Source organism: Palaemon carinicauda, chromosome 1, assembly GCF_036898095.1.
Source record: "Palaemon carinicauda isolate YSFRI2023 chromosome 1, ASM3689809v2, whole genome shotgun sequence".
NCBI classification, from domain to species: Eukaryota; Metazoa; Arthropoda; class Malacostraca; order Decapoda; family Palaemonidae; genus Palaemon; species Palaemon carinicauda.
Genome location: NC_090725.1, coordinates 144248832 through 144272299, shown reverse-complemented (window position 1 = coordinate 144272299; position 23468 = coordinate 144248832). Strand labels below are relative to the sequence as shown.

The following is a 23468-nucleotide window of genomic DNA, read 5'->3' as shown; positions in this document are numbered from 1 at the left end:
GTCGGATACCACCGGGAGGACCTTGATGGCCGAGGGTCAGAAGAGGAACCTACAGAGGCTCCTGACTCCGAAGAAGAAGACGCCCCTGTACCCTCTATCACTTCCGTAGTCATCTCGGAACCAGTCCCCTCTACATCGTCCACTCCTATGGACACACCTGTGGATAATTTTCAAGCCTTGATTGCGGTCCTCGATGAGAGGCTGCGCCAGAGGGACGAGGATTTCAAAAAGGAAATCCTCCGTTTAACGAAGCAACCTCAGAGGAAGATCACCGTGAAGGACCTTCCAGCCTGCTCTGTGACGAACCCATGGAGGCATGCCAAGCACATGCCTATCACTAGTGGCAGGATCTTCGTAAACGACAAGCTAGGTGCCGTCCCCCTTGAAGAGGTAGAATTCTTGCCTAGCTTCGAGGCATATCCGGACTGCTACATTTGCCTCAAGTCTGAACCCATTTCCAAGGAGGAAACCGAGCCTAAAGAGGTCATTGTGTTTGACCACGCAAAGGCTCAATCTCTGCTAGCCGGTTGTCTGAAGGACAAAGGCTACACCAACTCCAAGGTGCCGGCCCTCATCAAGAAACACCCTTCTTTTCTTTCTCCTACCACCTTGGTCTTCCCCTTCGCGGAGAAGTCCCTCCTAGTAGTGTTGTAGGCAGTGGAGGAAGGGAAACCCTTCCCTACATTGGAGGAATGTAGGCCCCTCTCCCTCGCCCTACCCCCCGACGAAAAGAACTGGAAAGACATCCAGTTAACTTTCTCTGTGGGAAAGTTGGAGGCCGACATCCCCAAGCTCTCCGAATATCTTCTTCATTGGGAGCAGGACCCGAAAGAGAGGCTAGCCGCCTTCCTTTCCCTCCAGGTGCAAATGGAGACGATGGCTGGGGAACAACGGACCCCAGGCTTCTACATGGTCTTGGCCAAGACCAACCTTGCTACCCTGACAAAGGACTTTTATAGCTTCATCAGGGCACGGAGAGCCTGCAGAGAGTTCGTGTTTGCGAATGCCACCGTCAAACACGAACCAAGGAAGCTGATTTCCTCCAACATTTGGGGGAAAGATCTTTCCCAATGACCTCGTGAAAGAGATCGTTGATAAGGCCGCCACGGAGAACCGGTACCTTCTCCAAAAGTGGGGCATGTCAGGTAAAAGGAAATCTTCTCAGGATGAGGGCCCCCAATCGAAGAAGAAATCCAACAAGCCTAGGCCTCAGCAGCGTCAGGCTAAACACCAGCTTCCAGCAACCACTGCTCCCCAGTTGGTGGCTCAGCCCCAACAAACCTTCCAACTGGTACCCCAGCCGGTGGTGACTCAGTCACCCGCCTTCACGCTTGCCTACGAAAGGCAGTCGACTACCTTTCATCCCAGAAGTAAAGGCACCGGCAGAGACTCTTCTCGACGTCCCTCCAGAGGGAGAGGAGGAAAGGGAGCAAGCGGTCGAGATGGTAAACCCTCGGGCAACCAGAAGCAATGAGATGCTTCTGGTGGGAGGAAGACTCCGCCTTTTCCAGGATCGTTGGACCTTCGATCCCTGGGCTCACAGCATTATCAAGAACGAACTAAGTTGGATCTGGGAAACACCACCACCAGCTTTCCACCAATTCTTCCAACACTCCATCCCCGTTCTGGAAGAATACGTCCAAGAACTCTTGAACAAGAAGGTGATCAAGAGGGTAAAGTCCACCAGGTTCCAAGGAAGACTATTCTGTGTTCTCAATAAGGACTCCGACAAACTCAGAGTCATTCTGGACTTGTCCCCTCTCAACAAGTTCATAGTGAATGACAAGTTCAAAATGCTGACTCTTCAACATATAAGAGCCGTACTACCTCAAAAAGCATACACAGTCTCAATAGACATGGCGGACGCCTACTGGCACATTCCAATGAACCGCCAGACCTCCTCCTACCTAGGATTCAGGCTTCAAAGAAGACAGTACGCCTTCAGAGCCATGCCCTTCAGGCTGAACATAGCCCCAAGGATATTCACGAAGCTCGCAGAGACGATCGTTCAACAGCTACGCTTACAAGGCGTCCAGGTGACGGCTTACCTGGACGATTGGCTGGTGTGGGCAGCATCAGAAGAATGCTTGCAAGCTTCCACAAAGGTGATCCAATTCTTGAAAAATTTGGGCTTCAAGATCAACACCAAAAAGTCTCGACTTTCTCCAGCTCAGAAATTCCAATGGCTTGGAATCCATTGGGACCTTCAGTCACACCGTCTTTCCATTCCACTAAAGAAGAGAAAGGAAATAGCAGGATCTGTCAAGAGAATCCTCACATCCAAACGGATTTCAAGACAACAACAGGAACGGGTGCTCGGCTCCCTTCAGTTTGCTTGAGTGACAGACCCAGTGCTAAGAGCACAGCTAAAAGATGCATCGGGAGTCTGGAGAAGATGCGCATCAAATGCTCGAAGAGATCTCAAGAGACCTCTGCCGACTCGGCTACGATCACTCCTTAAGCTGTGGTCGGAGGCAAAGAACCTGGAAAGGTTGGTACCTCTTCAACTACCGCCTCCCTCGGTCGTTATCCATACGGACGCATTGCTAGAAGGATGGGGGGGTCACTCCCATCAACGTCGAGTTCAAGGAATATGGTCTCCCCTATTCAAGACGTTTCACATCATCATCTTGGATGCCATGGCAGTTCTTCTCACCCTGAAGAGGCTGTCTCCACGTCCCTCAGTCCACATTCGACTGACCCTGGACAGCGACATCGTGGTCAGATGTCTCAACCGTCAGGGCTCAAGATCGCCCCAACTCAACCAAGTGTTGCTGCCCATCTTCCGTCTGACGGAGAAGAAAATATGGCACCTCTCAGCAGTTTACCTACAAGGATTCCGCAACGTGACAGAGGATGCTCTATCCAGGACAGCCCCGATAGAGTCAGAATGGTCCCTAGACGCCGACTCATTCTCCTTCACCTCCCAAGAAGTCCCGGAACTGCAGATTGACCTCTTCGCAACGAGCGACAACGAGCGACAACAAACAACTTCCTCGCTATGTGGCCTCATACGAGGACCCCCGAGCGGAGGCGGTGGACGCCATGTCCCTGGATTGGAACAGATGGACCAAGATTTACCTGTTCCCTCCACCCAACCTTCTGCTAAAAGTCCTCACCAAGCTGAGGTCCTTCCAAGGAATAGCGGCCCTAGTGGCTCCCAAGTGGCCCCAGAGCAACTGGTTCCCATTGATCCTGGAGTTACAACCCAAGCTAATTCCCCTGCCGGACCCAGTTCTAACCCAACAAGTTCAGAAGTCGACTGTCTTTGCTTCATCAAAGAAAACCCGAGACCTTCATCTCATGATTTTCTCTCCCTAGCCGTCAAGAAGAGGTTTGGGATCTCGAAGAAAAGCTTAGACTTCTTAGAGGAATATAAAACAAAATCTACCAGAAGGCAATACGAGTCATCTTGGAAGAAATGGGTGTCCTTTGTCAAGGCTAGAAATCCTACAGAAATATCAATGGATTTCTGTTTGTCCTTCATTCACCTTCATGACCAAGGCTTGGCAGCCAACACGATTTCCACCTGCAAATCGGCCCTGACAAAACCCTTACTATATGCCTTCCAAATAGACCTGTCTAGTGATATTTTCAACAAGTTGTCGAAGGTATGTGCTAGACTCAGACCCGCACCCCCGCCGAGATCCATCTCCTGGTCTCTTGACAAGGTGCTCCATTTTGCCTCAAGTTTGGACAATGAAACTTGCCTTCTGAAAGATTTGACTCAAAAAGTGATTTTCTTATTTGCTCTCGCCTCAGGGGCTAGAGTCAGTGAAATTGTGGCATTATCAAGGGAAGAAGGCCAGATCCAGTTTACAGAAACAGGCGAGCTCACCCTCTTTCCTGACCAAACGTTTCTCGCCAAGAATGAGCTATCCACCAAAAGGTGGGGTCCCTGGAGAATCTGCCCTCTGAAGGAGGATATCTGTCTGTGCCCAGTGGAGAGCCTAAAGGTCTATCTTCGAAGAACTTCGGACTTCGGTGGAGGACAGCTCTTTAAAGGTGAAACATCGGGCAGATCCTGACAGTACACCCGCAGGTCACTATCCCAGGAAAGTCGCCTCGTCCCTGAATTTCTTCCAGTCAATGGACTTCAAAAGTCTTCGCTCATTCACAGGCAGGAAGTCTCCAAGAGTGCTTTTCAAACACAATGCGAAGCAGGTGCACGAATTGAAACGCTTCGTGGTAGCTGCAGGTAGTGTGTTAAAACCTGCTGTTTAGTGCTGCGATGAACAGTGAGTTATTTGGGACTCTAACTCTAAGGGTGTCTGTGTTGCCCCTAGTGTGCAACATAGTGAAAATAGTGCCACCGAGTGACACTACGGACTGTTCTTATACTAAAGTGAAGTCACATAGACTAAAACACTTGTGCCACATGTTCCTAACATGAAGTGTATATAAGACATTCTAGAAAGACTTTATAATTCCTATGGAATTAATGTGTGTGATGGCAAGTTTTCCTTTTCAGATACCAAATCTATTTCTATTAATGTCCCAAGTCTATGTAAACGATTTGCATTCCATTACAATTTACATTTATTACTTTTATGTATGCCAATTCTTAATTATGCCCAAATACAAGAATTTGCTATACTCGTGTGTCTTATTTCACCCTAATATTGTAATATAAAATATTGTTTGAGAGTTTTAATATCCCTCTATAATATGTAAATATATCTGAACAATGAAATACTTTTGTTCCTTCATTTATACAAACTCATCTAGACTAAGGTAATTTGTTCCAACACGTTGTACTTACCTTATCTTCTACCTGGCTCTGAGACCGGCAGGTACTTTCTGATGCTGGGTGAGTTTCTTTATCAAGTAACTTCGAGACTTTCCATAAGTCCAATAGGACTCATCCCTGCCGGGGGGGCAGGAAGGGGTAACATAGCACATGTTTATCTGAGGTGACATATACCGGTAATGTCACAAGGTCTCTGTGGTCATTAGACCAAGGGAATATTGTCTAGAAGTCGAAGGCACTACTAAAAGAGAAAAATCCATGATACATTAATTCTCTGGTACACTTCCATCAGGATGACATGGCCTGAGCCCAAAAAACGGATTTTGAGCGAAGCGAAAAATTCATTTTTGGGTGAGATAGCCATGTTGTCCTGATGGACAGGCCCTTTTCTCTATTTTAGGACTTGGCAGGCCCCCTCCCAATCTTACTGTATCATGGGGGCTGGCCTCGATGCCAGAAGGAATGGAGAAGGCGTGCGGTTATGACGTCAGCCAAGATGGCGTAGTTTATGACGTCATCCGTGTACCATAACAGTAACAGAGGAGGAGAACTTTGTAACGGGTCCCCCCATAACTTACCACCAACTTCCCCCTCGAAGCGTAAACGCTATGTAGGGTGCAGATAGCTATGTGGCGTGTCAAGCATTTGTCCCCTGTTATTATACGATATTCTAAAGGGAAACCTTATGTGTACTCGCGCCAGAAGTTAGAATTCTGTGAAACCTTTAGTTTAATTCTCTGAGAATATCTACTGTAGTCACATATACCCTTAGGAAGCTACTGAAGGAACCTTCCATCAGGACATCATGGCTATATCACCCAAAAATAGATTTTTCGCTTCGCTCAAAATCCGTTTATTTTCCCCCTGGAAGCTTCAAGTTTGGACACCACTGGTTTAGGGTCGCTTGTGGTACGGCAACGTGTTTAGATGGCCAGATAGAAAAGGTTCGGGCTTGGGAGTTAATGGAAGTCATTATAAAGGAACATGTAAACAATTCATCAAAACTGTATCAAAGTTCGTAGAATTCTTTCCATTCTAAATAAGTGAATAGTTTGATAGTATAGAAAGAAAAGAGTAATATGTGTTATGATAATCCCATAGAAAGTTCATTTAACATATGTATGAAAATAACAGTACACATTAATGTGGAATAACTTGCGTGCAGATAGCTATGTGGCGTGTCAAGCATACGTCCCCTGTTATTATACGATATTCTAAAGGAAAACCTTATGGGTACTCACGCCAGAAGTTAGAATTCTGTGAAATCTTTAGTTTAATTCTCTGGGAATATCTACTGTAGTCATATATACCCTTAGGAAGCTACTGAAGGAACCTTCCATCAGGACGACATGGCTATCTCACCCAAAAATAGATTTTTCGCTTCGCTCAAAATCCGTTTATTTTCCCCCTGGAAGCTTCAAGTTTGGGAACCACTGGTTTAGGGTCTCTTGTGGTACGGCAACGTGTGTAGATGGCCAGATAGAAAAGGTTCGGGCTTGGGAGTTAATGGAAGTCATTATAAAGGAACACGTAAACAATTCATCAAAATTGTATCAAAGTTCGTAGAATCCTTTATATTCTAAATAAGTGAATAGTTTGATAGTATAGAAAGAAAAGGGTAATATGTGTTATGATAATCCTAAAGAAAGCTTATTTAATATATGTATGGAAATAACAGTACACATTAACGTGGAATAACTTGGGTAAGTTTCATAGATTTCGTGAATGCTTTTGTGTTATATGAGGTGCAACAATTGAAATGGAATATCATGAGTATTTGTGGAAGTCTTGATTAGGACAATACAAGGAACTAGACATGTACAAATTGTAATTTGGAAGGAGGTGACATTGACAACAAATACAGGGGAATATAAAAAGATTCGGTGCATGAATTAGCTGTTCCAAGGTAAACAATCCTCATGGTCAAAAAGAATAAAAGTACTCACCAGGATGCAGATAGAGAGAGAGAGAGAGAGAGAGAGAGAGAGAGAGAGAGAGAGAGAGAGAGAGAGAGAGAGAGAGAGAGAGAGATTGTGTGTGTGTGTGTAACCAAATCTGTTGGTATGGCAAGTTATAGGAACAATTTTGACGTTTTGATGGACATCATAACATCAGACGTTAGAGAAGAGGTCCCCCAGAGCACATCCTTTCTTCCTAAAATTGTGTGGAGAAAACTCAAAAGCTAGAAATGTGGAGCAGAGCACTTGATGATCAAGGCATATAATAAGCATTAAAAAGACAGCATTTCTATGGATGGTAGAAGGAACGCGGTAGAGTGAAATGCGCTTGGACAACATCACCAGGATGCAGATAGAGAGAGAGAGAGAGAGAGAGAGAGAGAGAGAGAGAGAGAGAGAGAGAGAGAGAGAGAGAGAGAGAGATTGTGTGTGTGTGTGTAACCAAATCTGTTGGTATGGCAAGTTATAGGAACAATTTTGACGTTTTGATGGACATCATAACATCAGACGTTAGAGAAGAGGTCCCCCAGAGCACATCCTTTCTTCCTAAAATTGTGTGGAGAAAACTCAAAAGCTAGAAATGTGGAGCAGAGCACTTGATGATCAAGGCATATAATAAGCATTAAAAAGACAGCATTTCTATGGATGGTAGAAGGAACGCGGTAGAGTGAAATGCGCTTGGACAACATCAAGAGAGTTAGATCTTACAAGTATCTAGAATCAAATTAACAAATGGAGACTCACTCAAAAAACTACTATACAATACAAAGTGCTCAGATTATCTGGAGCTGGTCATCATGAATTCTAGGCGACGAGGGTATCAGTGCAAAGGTTTAAGTATTATTTTATATGTGATATTAGACCAGCAATGGATTTAGGGGACTGACACACTAGTGATTTAGAAGGCAGAAGATAGAAAAATGGAAGTGATAGATTTACGCATGTTGAAATGGACGTGCAGAGTGACGAAAAGAGTCAGGATCAGAAATTATTTATTATAGACACAGTCAAAATAGGAGGGTATTGAAGGCTCACCTAAAGAGACCTGGTGCTTTGGTCGTTATGCAAAGAGAAGAGGACCATGTCTGTAAAAGGATTATAACCTTGGCGGCAGAAGGAAGGAGGAAAAGTGAAAGGAAAAATCTCAGATAGAAATATAACACAGAAAATGTTATGCAGGGTAAGGGTTATGAGACCTGGATATGCAAGATACAATTAGGTGGAGGGGCCTGATAGGAAGCAGCTACTAAACACACAGAGGAGAACCTCTTACAGTGAAGGATTTGACCTGGCTGACTCATTTCTAAAAGAATGTTTTCTGTTCTACTTTGGTTTTGGGAAACTTTCAACTTAAGGGATATTTTCGCTAGTTTGATCCTAGGTGATTTTTCAATGCAATCCTTCTCAAAGGATAATGGAAGTAAAACTTGAACCTTTTATGAAGGAATGATTAAAAAAAAAAAACGTTAATGAGAAACACTGATACCTTACATAAATGAACAAATAAGTGGTAGCATAATCAGTAGGTCTTCAGAGGGAACTATGAAATTGGCTTTGCAGAAGGCAGAGGTTACGTGGATGAGTAATAGAGATATTAACGTAACTGTAATATAAAACATGATCTAAACTGAAGACAGTGACAGTCGTATCAGATGTATTCAAGATACAAGTTAGTTTCTATCAAGAGTCAACCCTGATCTCTTTCAGTTTACCATTTTATTAACTTCGGTAAAAGAATGCATAAAAGCCATCACATGAGAACTGATTTATCAGATAACCTAAATTCATGGTGACTGATAGGGAAGCAAAGGAAAACGTTGTCATTGAAGTGGTTTACACTGATGTGTGGGGGTGAATCCAATACTTAACATCAATGTAGCAGATGGTCTCACTAGAATATTAAACTTCCAATGATCAAAATGTATTAGAAAACTTGGGAGGAGAGGAGAGTAAAAATCCCAGTTGTACTAAAATGTAGTTCTTAGAAAAGAAAAAAAAACTTTAACTCAAGGAGACATTAAATAAAAAGAGTAGAGAAAACTGAAGTGGCCTAGTGAGAGGTGATGTCTGTGTCCTCAGTATACTCGCCAAATTCAAGAAGACTGAGGGAGAAAAGGAACAACTTTTGTATATTAGAGCTATATGGCAAAAGGCTGAAACCACGAAGGCCACTCATTGCTATGGTGCAACTGAAGGAAAACCCTTCTGTGCATCATAAAGTAAAATCTAAAAGATCGGTCAGCAAGAGGGAAAAAATGTGAAATGGAGAAAAGCAAACAAATATAAAATATACCCCATTAGGGACACTTCAGTAGCGACTAGTTACCACCGGGAAATACACTGACGGTGCCAGGGATTGGTAAAACAATTAATAGAACTGGTAAAAAAAAAAAAAAAAATCTTAAGAAAAAACAACAGAAGAGGAAGAATATGTAATTGTGGCATCAGCAACTGCACAGCGTATCAATATGGCAATAGGAGAGAGGAAGAGAGATTTTCAGTTCTGTTAAGAATCTTTGTCTCTCAGAAAAAAGCAGCTGGAAGCTCTAAGGCAGATGGAAAGGCAAGAAAAGGAGTTGAAAGGAATGGATTAAAAAATCTCAATACAATAGAGGGAAGAGATAATATTCAGGAGAGCAGACAAATGGATGGCTGGGATCATGACTGGATAGGGTTACAAATGAATTGGCAAGGGGAACAACTAAGGTTACAAAGATGTAAAAAAAAAATCCAATAAAAGACTCCACTGGTTTTGGGCACATAATGAGGAGAGACCAGGAGTATGTTAAGAGGAGGTTGGTGGAGATGGATGTTCCAGGTAGGAGAAGGAGGGGGAGACCAAAGAGAAAGTGGATGGAGTATGTAACAGCGTATATGGAGGAGAAGGATCTCACAGTGAAGGACATCGGAGATAGAAGAAATTGTAAACGACTTTCAAGAAATAGCAACCCTTCATAGCAGGAAAAGCTTTAGTCGAAGAATAAGAATGAGGGAAAATAAAAAATGGCGAAAATTTGACGAAAAAACAACACTAACAATTGAGGTAGGTTTTCACATCCCAACCTTCTGATGAAAATGACTGTAGGATACTAGTATGATGCAGAAATATTTCGAGAACATTACATGTGTAAATGGGCTTTCAAAATCATTTATATTAGTGCAACACTAGTAGGATCATCCATTACATGCTATATATTGCAATAAACTAGGGATATATAGGTTTACCAGAACATTGAAAGCCTCATAAAGAAGTTTATAAAACCTAGAGAGGTAAAACAAGAGTATAAGAAAAATAGGATTGCTTGGGTAGGCTGTAAAAATATTGGTAGGTGCTGGAAGATTTAGAAAATCTTAAATTCATTATCACCAGTATTACTTATTGCAAGAAGTTTTGATACTAAAAACAGTCTGTTATAAGAGAGAGAGAGAGAGAGAGAGAGAGAGAGAGAGAGAGAGAGAGAGAGAGTTATACCACATTGTTCTAAATCTTGAGAAGGTATGTAGCGAAGTACCAAGGTATGTAATCAGTAGGACATTACAAAGACAGAGGTTACTTGAAAAGAACAATTAAGGTAGTGATTCTATTTTACCCTAAATCTTAATTAAAGAGAGAAGTGTGGAAATCAGCCATCGATCATATGATGATCATCAATATAAGGTTGAAGATATATTGCAGTACAGAAAGTGAGACCTATTGGACCTAGTGTAAACAGTATGATTAAAAGGAGATCTAACTATATTGTCTAAAAAGTGGAAAAGTGGAATGGAGATAACATTGAAAATAGATATAAGTGGCCATGTTGATGTTGTGCGAGGTACTTGACAGGGCAATTATAAATTGAGAAAAATGACAAAAATTTGGATGAAGCTAATTAGCCTATGTAAGTGGCCATGTTGATGTTGTGGGAGGTACTTCTTGAGAGGGCAGTTATAAAGTGAGAAAAATGGTAGAAATATGGATAAACTTAATCAACCTAAGTAAGTTCGTAAGTAACCATGTGGATGTTGTGGGAGGTACTTCTTGAGAAGGTAGTTATAAAGTGAGAAAAATGGCTAAAAATTTGCATGAAGTTAGTCAATCTAAGTAGCCATGTGGATGTTGTTGGAAGTACCAATTGAAGGGTTGTGAAAACGTGAGAAGAGAGAGAAAAGCCTGAATGAAGTTGGAATAGCATTTTTTATGCAAGAAATTATTTTATCCTACTAATAGAAATAGCACAGAATACGGCAATAAAGCCTGCACTTAGTCTATAGACACGGGGCAAAATATGTACGACTAGCAGGAAGAATTTAACCAAACATGATGAAGTTTAGTATAGTAAAAACTATTCAATGATTGAATAATACTTCAATAACCTGAAAAGCAGGAGTGTTCGACTCCTAACGTTCTTACACAGTCAAAAGTATATCTTATTTAGTTAACCACTTACCTGTAATTACCACAGCATATGTCTGCAGCTCGGTTGCTTCAGAGAGCCGGAAAGAGACGAATGGCGTGCCATGATAGCCGACCTCCATGGGATATGGCACCTGCATGATGATGATCATGATTCTCTTCCTGCAGTCTAGTGGTCTTTAAAAGGGCATTTGAGATACGGCCCAAAAGAATTTCATCTTCTTGGCGAGTGTGTTCAACCTCTGAAAAAAAGGAATGAATTAATATTCAAGTAATTTCATCTATCATTACATTCAGAATAACATGTATAGTATTGAGAGAGAGAGAGAGAGAGAGAGAGAGAGAGAGAGAGAGAGAGAGAGAGATACTTTGTTACAGCATCAGTAACTAAATGATTATTGAAAATAAAAAAAAATGGAAAACAAATACATTAAGATACTCATTTTAAAAAAGAAAATACTTTCAAAGTTATTATTTCGATTTACTCAACTTAATTAATACTACTACAACAGCCAGGTTCATGTCCTCTTTGGTTACAGCGGCTCTTCTAAGAGAAAGAAACTCCAAAATTAAACCATTGCTCTCTAGTTTTGGGTAGTGCCATAGCATCTGTACCGTGGTCTTCCACTGTCTTGGGTTAGAGTTCTCTTGCTTGAGGGTACACTCAGGCACAATATTCTATCTCATTTCTCTTCCTGTTGTTTTGTTAAAGTTTTTATAGTTTATATCGTAAATAGCTATTCTAATAATACCTTTCTTAAAACATTTTATTTTTCCTTGTTTCCTTTCTTCACTAGGCTTCTTTCCCTGTTGGAACCCTAGGGCTTATGGCATCCTGTTTTTCCAACTAGGGTTGTAGCTTAGCAGTAAATAATAATAATAATAATAATAATAATAATAATAATAATAATAATAATAATACATACATATACCAAGGCACTTCCCCCAATTTGGGGGGTCGCCGACATCAAACAAATGAAACAAAAAAGGGGACCTCTCCTCTCTGCGTTCTTCCCAGCCTGACAAGGGACTCAACCGAGTTCAGCTTGTACTGCTAGGGGTGCCACTGCCCACCCTCTCACATTATCCAACACAGATGAAGCTTCATAATGCTGAATCCCTTACTGCTGCTGCCTCCGCAGTCTTCCAAGGCACCGGAGGAAGCGGCAGAGCTTACCGGAACTATTCATTCCTATTTCTAGCACACTCTCTTGCCTCTCTCACATGTATCCTCCTATCACCCAGAGCTTCCTTCACTCCATCCATCCACCCAAACCTTGGCCTTCCTCTTGTACTTCTCCCATCAACTCTTGCATTCATCACCTTCTTTAGCAGACAGCCATTTTCCATTCTCTCAACATGGCCAAACCACCTCAACACATTCATATCCACTCTAGCTGCCAACTCATTTCTTACACCCATTCTCAACCTCACTACTTCGTTCCTAACCCCATCTACTCGAGATACACCAGCCATACTCCTTAGACATTTCATCTCAAACACATTCAATTTCTGTCTCTCAGTCACTTTCATTCCCCACAACTCCTATCCATACATCACAGTTGGTACAATCACTTTCTCATACAGAACTCTCTTTACATTCATGCCCAACCCTCTATTTTTTACTACTCCCTTAACTGCCCCCAACACTTTGCACCCTTCATTCACTCTCTGACGTACTTCTGCTTCCACTCCACCATTTGCTGCAACAACAGACTCCAAGTACATAAAATGATCCACCTCCTCAAGTAACTCTCCATTCAACATAGCATTCAACCTCACACCACCCTCCCTTCACGTACATTTCATAACCTTACTCTTACCCACATTAACTCTCAACTTCCTTCTCTCACACACCCTTCCAAATTCTGTCACTAATCGGCCAAGCTTCTCTTCCGCGTCTGCAACCAGTACATTATCATCCGCAAACAACAACTGATTTACCTCCCATTCATGGTCATTCTCGTCTACCAGTTTCAATCCTCGTCCAAGCACTCGAGCATTCAACTCTCTCACCACTCCATCAACATACTAGTTAAACAACCACGGTGACATCACACATCCCTCTCTCAGCCCCACTCTCACCGGAAACCAATCTCCCACTTCATTTCCTATCCTAACACATGCTTTACTACCTTTGAAGATACTTTTCACTGCTTGCAACAACCTTCCACCAACTCCATATAACCTCATCACATTCCACATTGCTTCCCTATCAACTTTATCATACGCTTTCTCCAGATCCATAAACGCAACATACACTTTCTTACCTTTTGCCTAATATTTCTCGCATATCTGCCGAACTGTAAAAATCTGATTCATACAACCCCTACCTGATCTGAAACCACCCTGTCCTTCTAAGATTGCATTCTGTTTTATCCTTAATCCTATCAATCAGTACTCTACCATACGCTTTTCCCACCACACTCAACAAACTTTGTGAATTATAACACTCATGCACATCTCCCTTACGCTTATATAGTGGTACAATACACGCACAAACCCAATCTACTGGTACCATTGACAGCACAAAACACATATTAAACAATCTCACCAACCATTCAAGTACAGTCAAACCCCCTTCCTTTAACATCTCAGCTCTCACACCATCCATACCAGATGCTTTTCCTACTCTCGTTACATCTAGCGCTCTCCTCACTTCCTCTCTTGTAATCTCTCTCTCATTCTCATCTCCCATCACCGGCACCTCAACACCTGCAACAGCAATTATATCTGCCTCCCTATTATCCTCAACATTCAGTAAACTTTCAAAATATTTCGCAAACCATTTCCTTGCCTCTCTCCTTTTAACAACCTTCCATTTCCATCTTTCACTGTCTCTTCAATTCTTGAACCAGCCTTCCTTACTCCTTCACTTCTTTCCAAAACTTCTTATTCTTTTCATATGAATGACCCAATCCCTGACCCCACCTCAGGTCAGCTGCCCTCTTTGCCTCACTTACCTTGCGCTTTACTTCCACATTTTTCTCTCTATATCTTTCATACTTCTCTACACTATTACTCTGCAGCCATTCTTCAAAAGCCCTCCTTTTCTCCTCCACTTCTACCGTCACTCCTTCATTCCATGATTCACTGCCCTTCCTCATGCTGCTTCCAACAACTTTTTGCCACACACATCACTTGCAATCCCAACAAAATTTTCTTTTACTAACTTCCACTCTTCCTCTAAATTACCAGTTTCACTTTTTGTGAGAAAAGTGAAGAAGAGCGGAATGAGTTCTGGAATGAATTAACCAGGTATGTTGAAGGACTGGATAGAAGAAGTTATGTAGTTGTCATGGGTGACTTAAATACTAGAATGGGCGCTGGAGAGGTAGAAGGTGTCATTGGGAAGTATGGCGTATCAGGTGAAAAGGAGAGTGGTGAGAGACTACCCAACCTAACCCTTACCCACATTAACCTAGATGATATCTCCTTCCATTCCATTACTTTACATGTCATCCATTCACTCAGCAATAAAGCCACAACTTCTCTTGCTCTTCCCATTTCAATCTCAGACACTCTACTAGACATTTCACCAAACATCACTTCACCTTTCCCTTTTATCTCTGTCTCAAACCAAGCCAATATATCCATCATTCTATTCCTAAACATACTTCCAATCTCGCATCTTTTACTCTCTATCGTACTACATCTAGGTTATTACATAATAATAATAATAATAATAATAATAATAATAATAATAATAATAATAATAATAATAATAATAATAAAAAGGTGCAGAGCACTATAATTGCTAGAAAATTCATGGTTATTCTTTACCTCATGCACAAGATAGCATAAGTTTGCATATTTACATTATACATGGTTGGTGAGTTATTGAATGTAATTCGAATAAAAGTTTTAAATTAAGAAATCAAATAATAATAATAATAATAATAATAATAATAATAATAATAATAATAATAATAATAATAATAATAATAATCATCATCATCACCATTATTATTATTATTATTATTATTATTATTATTATTATTATTATTAAATGAATAGCCATTCCTAAAGGTTTTAAGTATTCCCACAGTATCTGGGATATGAGTTTGTGGGAGATCCATAAAAATTTAAGTATCAAATTGCAGGATAAATAAAATGAATAAGATCATGTTTAAAAAGTTTTATACAACGTATTGCAAATGAATGGGTTGAAATGGAAGTATAAGTTATATAAAACATCGAATTAAATTCTAAGTGTTTGGGAATATATATGTGAAATACGAAAGAAAACTCAAGACAAAATAAAACAAGCATGGGAAAGACACCCTTTATTTTAGACCAATGTTCATGTTGTTAGAGAGCTTAGTGATGCTGTACAGGATATGTTAGCCAAGTATGTACTTTCCTTTGGGAGAAGCAAATGATTTGAGAGAGGAGGATAGTTACTACCCCTTGAAGACGGCACTAAAAATAAGGGTTTAGAATTCAAGTCAGCATGCAAAATTACCTCCTTAAACTTGATACAGTTTATATGATTCGTTACTGCTAAACTTTAATGAAAAGGACGTTTACAGTGTTGAATTCGTCAGGTCTCTCTCTCTCTCGAGTTTTCTGGACGACCAACTACTTTAATTCAGTTATTAATCCCACACCTTAGGTAAACCCAAACTCTAATGAAAAGGACATTCACAGTGTTGAATTCGATAAGTCTCTCTCTCTCTCTCTCTCTCTCTCTCTCTCTCTCTATCTCTCTCTCGTTTTCTAGACGACCAACTACTTTGGTTCGATTATTAATCCCACACCTTAGGTAAGCCCAAACTCTAATGAAAAGGACATTTACAGTGTTGAATTCGATAAGTATCTCTCTCTCTCTCTCTCTCTCTCTCTCTCTCTCTCTCTCTCTCTCGTTTTCTAGACGACCAACTACTTTGGTTCGGTTATTAATCCCACACCTTAGGTAAGCCCAAACTCTAATGAAAAGGACATTCACAGTGTTGAATTCGATAAGTCTCTCTCTCTCTCTCTCTCTCTCTCTCTCTCTCTCTCTCGTTTTCTAGACGACCAACTACTTTGGTTCGGTTATTAATCCCACACCTTAGGTAAGCCCAAACTCTAATGAAAAGGACATTTACAGTGTTGAATTCGATAAGTATCTCTCTCTCTCTCTCTCTCTCTCTCTCTCTCTCTCTCTCTCTCGTTTTCTAGACGACCAACTACTTTGGTTCGGTTATTGATCCCACACCTTAGGTAAGCCCAAACTCTAATGAAAAGGACATTTACAGTGTTGAATTCGATGAGTATCTCTCTCTCTCTCTCTCTCTCTCTCTCTCTCTCTCTCTCTCTCGTTTTCTAGACGACCAACTACTTTGGTTCGGTTACTAATCCCACACCTTAGGTAAGCCCAAACTCTAATGAAAAGGACATTTACAGTGTTGAATTCGACAAGTCTCTCTCTCTCTCTCTCTCTCTCTCTCTCTCTCTCGAGTTGTCTAGGCGACTAACTAGTTTGGTTCGGTTACTATTCCCACACTTTACGTAGGCCTAATTCTAATGAAAAGGACATTTACAGTGTTGGAGTCAGCAGATCTCTCTCTCTCTAATTAACCATCTCATTAACCTATAACAACAACCTATCAGAGCGAGAACTGTATTGACAATCGTATTTTGGATTTTTGAACTTATGAAAATGATTATAAAGATATATATCATGATTAGCTTGACTGTGACACTTGGCTAAAAATCTTGAAAGTGAATTATTGACAAACGATAAAGTTACGATGAGGTAACAGAATAGGAGAGAGAGAGAGAGAGAGAGAGAGAGAGAGAGAGAGAGAGAGAGAGGGAGAGATTATACAATGTGTTAAGGGATCCTTTACAAACCTGTCATTACCTCTTATTTGACGACTTCGTTCTTCAACAAACGTAATATCCAATGCACGCAATTTTGGCTTTTCTGTAGTAGTAGCAAGACGCTATAAGCCCAAGGGCTCCAATAAGGAAAAATAGCTCAGTGAGGAAAGGAAATAAGGGAAAAAAAAAATGATGAGAAAAAATTAACAATAAATCATTCTAAAAACAGTAACAACGTCAAATCAGATATGTCATATATAAACTATTAACAAGGTCAAATCAGATATGTCATATATAAACTATAAAAAGACTCCTGTCAGCCTGGTCAAAATAAAAAATTTGCTGCAACTTTGAACTTTTAAAGTTCTACTGATTCAACTACCCGATTAGGAAGATCATTCCACAACTTGGTCACAGCTGAAATAAAACTTCTAGAAAACTCTGTAGTATTGAGCCGCATGATAGAGAAGGCCTGGCTCTTAGCATTAACTGTCTGTCTAGTATTACTTTCCTTATACTGGTTTATTTCTCGCCCTCCATCAGACTAAGAGTCTCTTCAGGCGGGGCTTGGTGTGTGAAAATAATTTCTTTCCAGTTAATATTTTGCTCTGTATCTTTTCAGTATTCGCTAGCATTTTTATTCAGGTGTAATAGTTTTCAGATCACTATCATGACACTTTCCAAAGAGATAAGTCTTCAGGTTTTTCTTGAAACCTGCCACATTTTTGCTATTCTTGACATCAAGTGGAAGGTCATTGAAGAGTCTCGGTGCAGCATAACAAAACGTTCTTCCTCCTATTGCATGATTCACACTAATTTCGAATAGTCTATATGGATAATCAGCATGTCTAACTCTTATAGCAGCGCTAGTAGCTTGAGAGTAGGCGACCAAGCAATCACGAAGATATTTAGGCATATCACTTGTAAGTGCTTTGTGAGTCAACAAACAAATTTTAAATTCAATTCTAGCCTAAACAGGTAACCAATGTAGATCTTCCGAGGTTTAATGCCTTTTATCAGTCTAGTCGGGGGGCCCCGTTTTGCACATTTTGAAGCTTTCTTAGTAGTGTATTGGGCAATTTATAGTACAGAGAATTGCAATAATCAAGCCTTGATATTACGTGACTCATCATTAAAAATTTTGTACTGCCCCCTTTTAAATATTTTCTAATAAATGCTATGTTTCTCAGGTGATAGTTACACACTTTCACTGTGTTCACTATTTAATCCTTCATTGACAAATTACAATCTATCAGTACACCAAAATTTTTCACAACAGGCACAATCCTAACATCAGCGTCACCAATTTTTATACTTTTAAATAGCTGGTAGTTCTTCAAAGCCACCTTTGTGCCAAAAAGCATACATTCTGATTTATCATCATTTAATTTAAGCTTTTTCCTCTGCATCCATGTTTTTGTTTCAGTCATTATCTCATCAATTTTCTTCTTTGTATCTTGTATTGTTGAAATTGAAAGGTAGAACTGAGTATCATCTGCATATAGTTTAAAGCCCACTTTTTGTTTTTTCAAGATGTGTCATAGCTCGATAGTATATATATTGAACAAGATAGGGCCCAGAACACTACCCTGTGGTACACCTACCTTTCATAAGAATCCTCTCATTGGATCGGTTCCCAGAAACTACTACAATAGTCTTCCTGTTCGTTAAGTAGCTTCGCAAAAATTCCAGTGCTTCCTCAGTCACTCCAATGGACTTTAAGTCGTCAAATAAGTACTCGTGCACAACAGTATCGAAAGCAGCACCAAGATCTAACATAATCAAAATTCCACACTTTCCCTCATCAAGGAGACTTATCATATCGTTCATTATTGAGCATAAGGTAGTTTCTGTAGAGTGATTAGCTCTGTAGGCCGATTGATTTTCCGGGAATACCTCTAACTCATCAATATGCGCCCATAATTGCTCACTTATGATTTTTTCAATAAGCTTCGACATGTAGGATAAATTTGAAATGAGCCTATATGAATTTATTTCGTTTACATCACCTTTTCCATTGTATATTGGTTTGATCAAAGCAGTTTTTTCACAGCAAGGAAAACGAGATTGTGATATACTTAGGTTAATTATATTCAGGTAAATATTATATACAACTTGCTTATTTGGAGCTTCACTTATTGAACTGTTTGGGAAAGGGTCGTTTCCACAATATGTATTCTTCATCTCTCTCATAACCTTTAGCAAGTCGCACATATTTATTCCCTTAAATTTTATTGATTTCTTACCCTCCTTCACTGGCATAACTGACTGTCCTTTTAAGTGATTTTATGGGAAACCTCTATAAATTTGATCAAAGAATATAGCAAATTCCTCTGCACAGACATTATCAGGCAAGATATATTTTTTTCTTTAATCCCATCAAATCATCTAGCTTTTTGTGAAACTCCCTCATGTTATTTTTTTTTTTACTTTCGCCGTTGTAGAATTTTCTTTTTGTTTTTCTAACAAGATGTTATAGTCATTTCTGGCCTTATTATATAGAATTCTGGATTGTGAGGATTTGGCTCTTTTCCATCTACCTTCCATCTTACGACTATGTCTTTTTGCCTTTAATAGCTCCCTATTATACCATCTAACATTTTCGTGTACAACTATTTGTTTGCTCTTTATAGGACACTTGGTATCATACATTTTTCCAAATTTGTCTTTATAGTTTTTGATATAACACCCAACACATTCTCTATCTACCATATGTTCATATTGTATGTTCTCACAAGACATTTGCGCTACGCTAGCTTCAATAAAATTTTCAGCATCGAAGTTTTCCCGTTCTCTATATGTGATCCATTTCTTCAATACTCTGATGCAAGTTATAATAACATCAAAAGTGATGAGTTTGTGTTTTTGAGATCTTAAAGTCTGGTTCACTTCAAGGTTTCTTATTAGGTCAGAATCCCACATATGACCAAGTCGAGTGTATGACCACCTACTGACGTTGATACCAAAACACTGTTTATTGAATTAAACATCTCAAATACTTCCTTGAGTTCTTTGGCCTTATTATCATTTTCATCATCTACCCAACAATTAAAGTCTCCAACAAATTATGTATTTTTAATATCGTCCGCCACACCCACAAAAATATTAAATTCTTCAATGAATTTCCTCATATTACTCCCTGGTGGTCTATGCAATGATATTATATTCAATGCCTTACTGTTTCTTGTCAGTTTTAAATAGATTTATTCAAACGTTTCAAATAATATTTCATTCATGATAGAAACCCTAGAGAAGGTTTTCGTCACGAAGACACCCACTTCTCCTCCAGTTTTATCCTTTCTTGGTACGTGGTAGAAATCGTGAGTACATTGGGTCATCTCCTGAATCTTTGAGTTATCACTAATATTTCCTTACAACCAAGTTTCAGTTAATAAGCATAAATCTAATTTCATTTCATTAATAAGATTTCTAATCTTTATGGTTTTATTCCCCACCGATTGAATATTTATCAGACCACGCTTAATCAATGGGCTAGACTCCATGATCGGTTCTATTTTTTATCCTGGTAAGCTCCTCCTTGTATACTTTACAGTTTTCATCATATGTCTTATGATTCGTATCATTATAACTCCTCATTGATCAGTTATGATACTTTAACGTATTTACACTACAATCGGTAGTTCGGTGTTCCTGGCTACACTTGACACATACCTGAGTCTTGATACAATTATCTGCAGTATGGCCAAATTCCTGGCATTTATAACACTGAAATACGTTGTAAGAATCATAAATTTTGCAGCATCCTCCAAGCGTGGTATATACTCTATTGTCCCTTTTACGGAAAACTTTCCTGATAGGTGGACTACATTTTATAATGACATGTGATTTACCGCTTTGTCTTGATTTAAACTTCCTGATCAATTTAAGGACTCTTCATTTTCCCACATATCATCCAACCATTCGTCCTTCTCCTTTATAATGGCAACTATATCATCTCCATTTTCATCAATATTCCAGACCTTGATCTTCGGTTTAAGTAGATCCTTTTCGTCCATTTCTACCTTAATTTCATTCTTGACCTCTTCTAAGTAATTTTCAGCCTTTTCTAACCCAGCTTTATCCGCAAAATTAACTACCAAGTGGCCTTGTTTAGAGGTTTTGACCTGTTCAACATCCGTGGTTATCTTCGTCATGATTGTTTTCATGATATCTGAAGCCTTCGTATTTTCCTCCGTAGATTTTATAACCAAAGTGTTTCTTGATTTCAACATACCTGCATATGTGGTTTTGGTCACATTCTAATTCTCGTATTCCATAAGTTTCTCTTTCAGCTCAACAATTTCTTGACAAACATTGGTGTATTGAGCAGTTATCATATCCATAATACCAGACATCTGTCGTTGTACATTTACCTTCATCTCTACCATGTTGATGCTTAGTTTCGTCATGTTTACCCATGATTGCCTGACCCATGAACCATTGGGATTTGCAGTCTCAACAGATCTTGGACATTTATAAATGATGTTCCTGCTTTGAAAAATATCACTTGTGCCATCTCTTAAATTTGAGCAATCTTCTTCATCGTGGTATCATCCATCTTCGGCATTCATTGCATTGTATCCCAAGTTCAACATAGACCTCACAATGCCCACACCTGCCCTGATTGCCTCCGTCATCACATTCTTCATCCGCGACGTTCACTTGCATGCTAGCTCCTGCAATTTTCTTTCTCTCCTTCCCTTGGATTACCGTTTCCAATTCGGTCATAAATAGATCAAGATCTTTCACGGGACTAAGTTTCTCTTTTCGTTTTCGTTTTCTAAGGATGCGCATATTGAATCCTTTTTCAATGACTTTTCAGGTAGCCCCATCCCAAACACAAAAATGCTGGGTCAGGCCTTTCGCCACAGACCTCGCATACAAAAGAAACCACTGACTTTTAACACTCGATTTCACTACTATCAACACTAGTAAACACCCACAAAAGTTATTTTCATAGTATGAACAGCGAGATCCACACCCGCGGACTTCTCACTACACGAAAAGGATAGAATTGTCCAGGGAGACCTGAATGTAAAGGATGGTCAGAGTTATAAAAAATCTTGTGCAACATGCATAATGAACTAATTGAACGTCGGGGCCAAAGATTAATATCTAGAAAAAGAATAAGAAATTTGATAGACCGTAAGTTTCTGTATACGGAAAGTGACTAAAAACCTTATTTCTTGAAATGATTAAAAAAATCTATAATAGGGAAATTAATTGAATTACGTATTTGCTTCAAGATTTCTTCATGGGATTGTAAAAAAATTGCCTAATATTATCTCACCTAAAAATATTCCCGTGATATCGAATATATGATATACGAAGCACAAGACACTCGATACAATTATGTGCGTTTAAATAGGTATTTAAATCATTTGGATTTGCTGGTATTGAATATATCTTAATAGACTTGTTTCTGTGGGGAGATTTGAAGAGAGAAAACACGTAAAGAGGGTAAGTGGAGTTTGTTACAAACTGAAATGCATGGATGGAATATACAACTATAAATTTTTATTAATCTCAGTGTTGTCAGGTGTATGAGGACAGAGGAGAATATGTAAAGAATACCCTCAGACTATTCGGTGTATGTTTAATCAAATGGAAAAAATCATAACAAGAGAGAAGAATCCAATATAATACTGTCTGGCCAGCCAAAGGACCACATAACTCTATAGCAGTAGTATCTCAGCGGGTGGCAGGTGCCCTGACAATAAACGAGCAATATGTAGTGTGAAATATTGAATGCTTTCGAACGAACATGATAAAATGACTGTTGGAGTCCACTGCTTTATAGGATCAGGAAAGCAGCCCTTAAAGTAAAGTAAGTGGAGTATTTCAGATTAGTTGAATATAGATGAAAAATTACAATAGTCTCCAGCTTAAATAGATACCGTTTTCTATTAAACCTTATCAAAGAAAACGCTAAAGTTTTAGTATGGTAATCTAGGGTGTGATTCCGAACAGAAAATATATGATTTCCTATAGTAAATAACGTGATTTAACCGAATTTGACCTCCATTTCAACCGGAATCAAACAGATCAACCAATCCGACTAACTAAGTTGACGAATTGGTTGATGTTATTACGGATGAAATGAAGGTGAAAACCGGTTAAATCACGATATTTCCTACAGGAAAACATATATTTTCTGTTAAAATGGTTAAATATTACCACTGTTGACATATATGTTGTGTTAAAATATTTAAATATAAGCACTTGTTCAACGTTGTACTGAGAACGATAACATAGCAACGTTACCAATGATTCACGGTTCTACCAACGATGACGAATGGTACACTGAGTTAACAATGACACGATGACGTTACTAGGGGTAGAAATGCTAAATATTTCCATACGTATTTTAAATAATTCTTCCATATAACTATTACACAATATATAAAAAGTACAAAAAGGACACAAAACCAAACAAACCCACCTATTCTGGCCCAGAAGTACCCCGGTCACAAAACACATATAATGACTATTGAGGAATGACTTACTTTTATGAAGAAAATTACGAAACTTGTGGGTCACGGGAGGGTGAGACTGA

At 39.5% G+C, this 23468-nt stretch overlaps 1 long non-coding RNA gene across 3 annotated transcripts in view; it reads right to left on the bottom strand.

Annotated features, from left to right (window-relative positions):
- The window catches only part of LOC137643336 (uncharacterized), a 123851-nt gene that overhangs the window by 26627 nt on the left and 73756 nt on the right, over positions 1 to 23468 (bottom strand). For 2 of the 3 annotated variants that reach the window (XR_011044928.1, XR_011044927.1), the window contains one exon: positions 11139 to 11346. This is a non-coding gene — a long non-coding RNA (uncharacterized lncRNA). Of the gene's footprint in view, positions 1 to 11138; positions 11347 to 16952; positions 16975 to 23468 lie in introns of those variants that run through there. The other variant, XR_011044929.1, reaches the window with a different exon arrangement.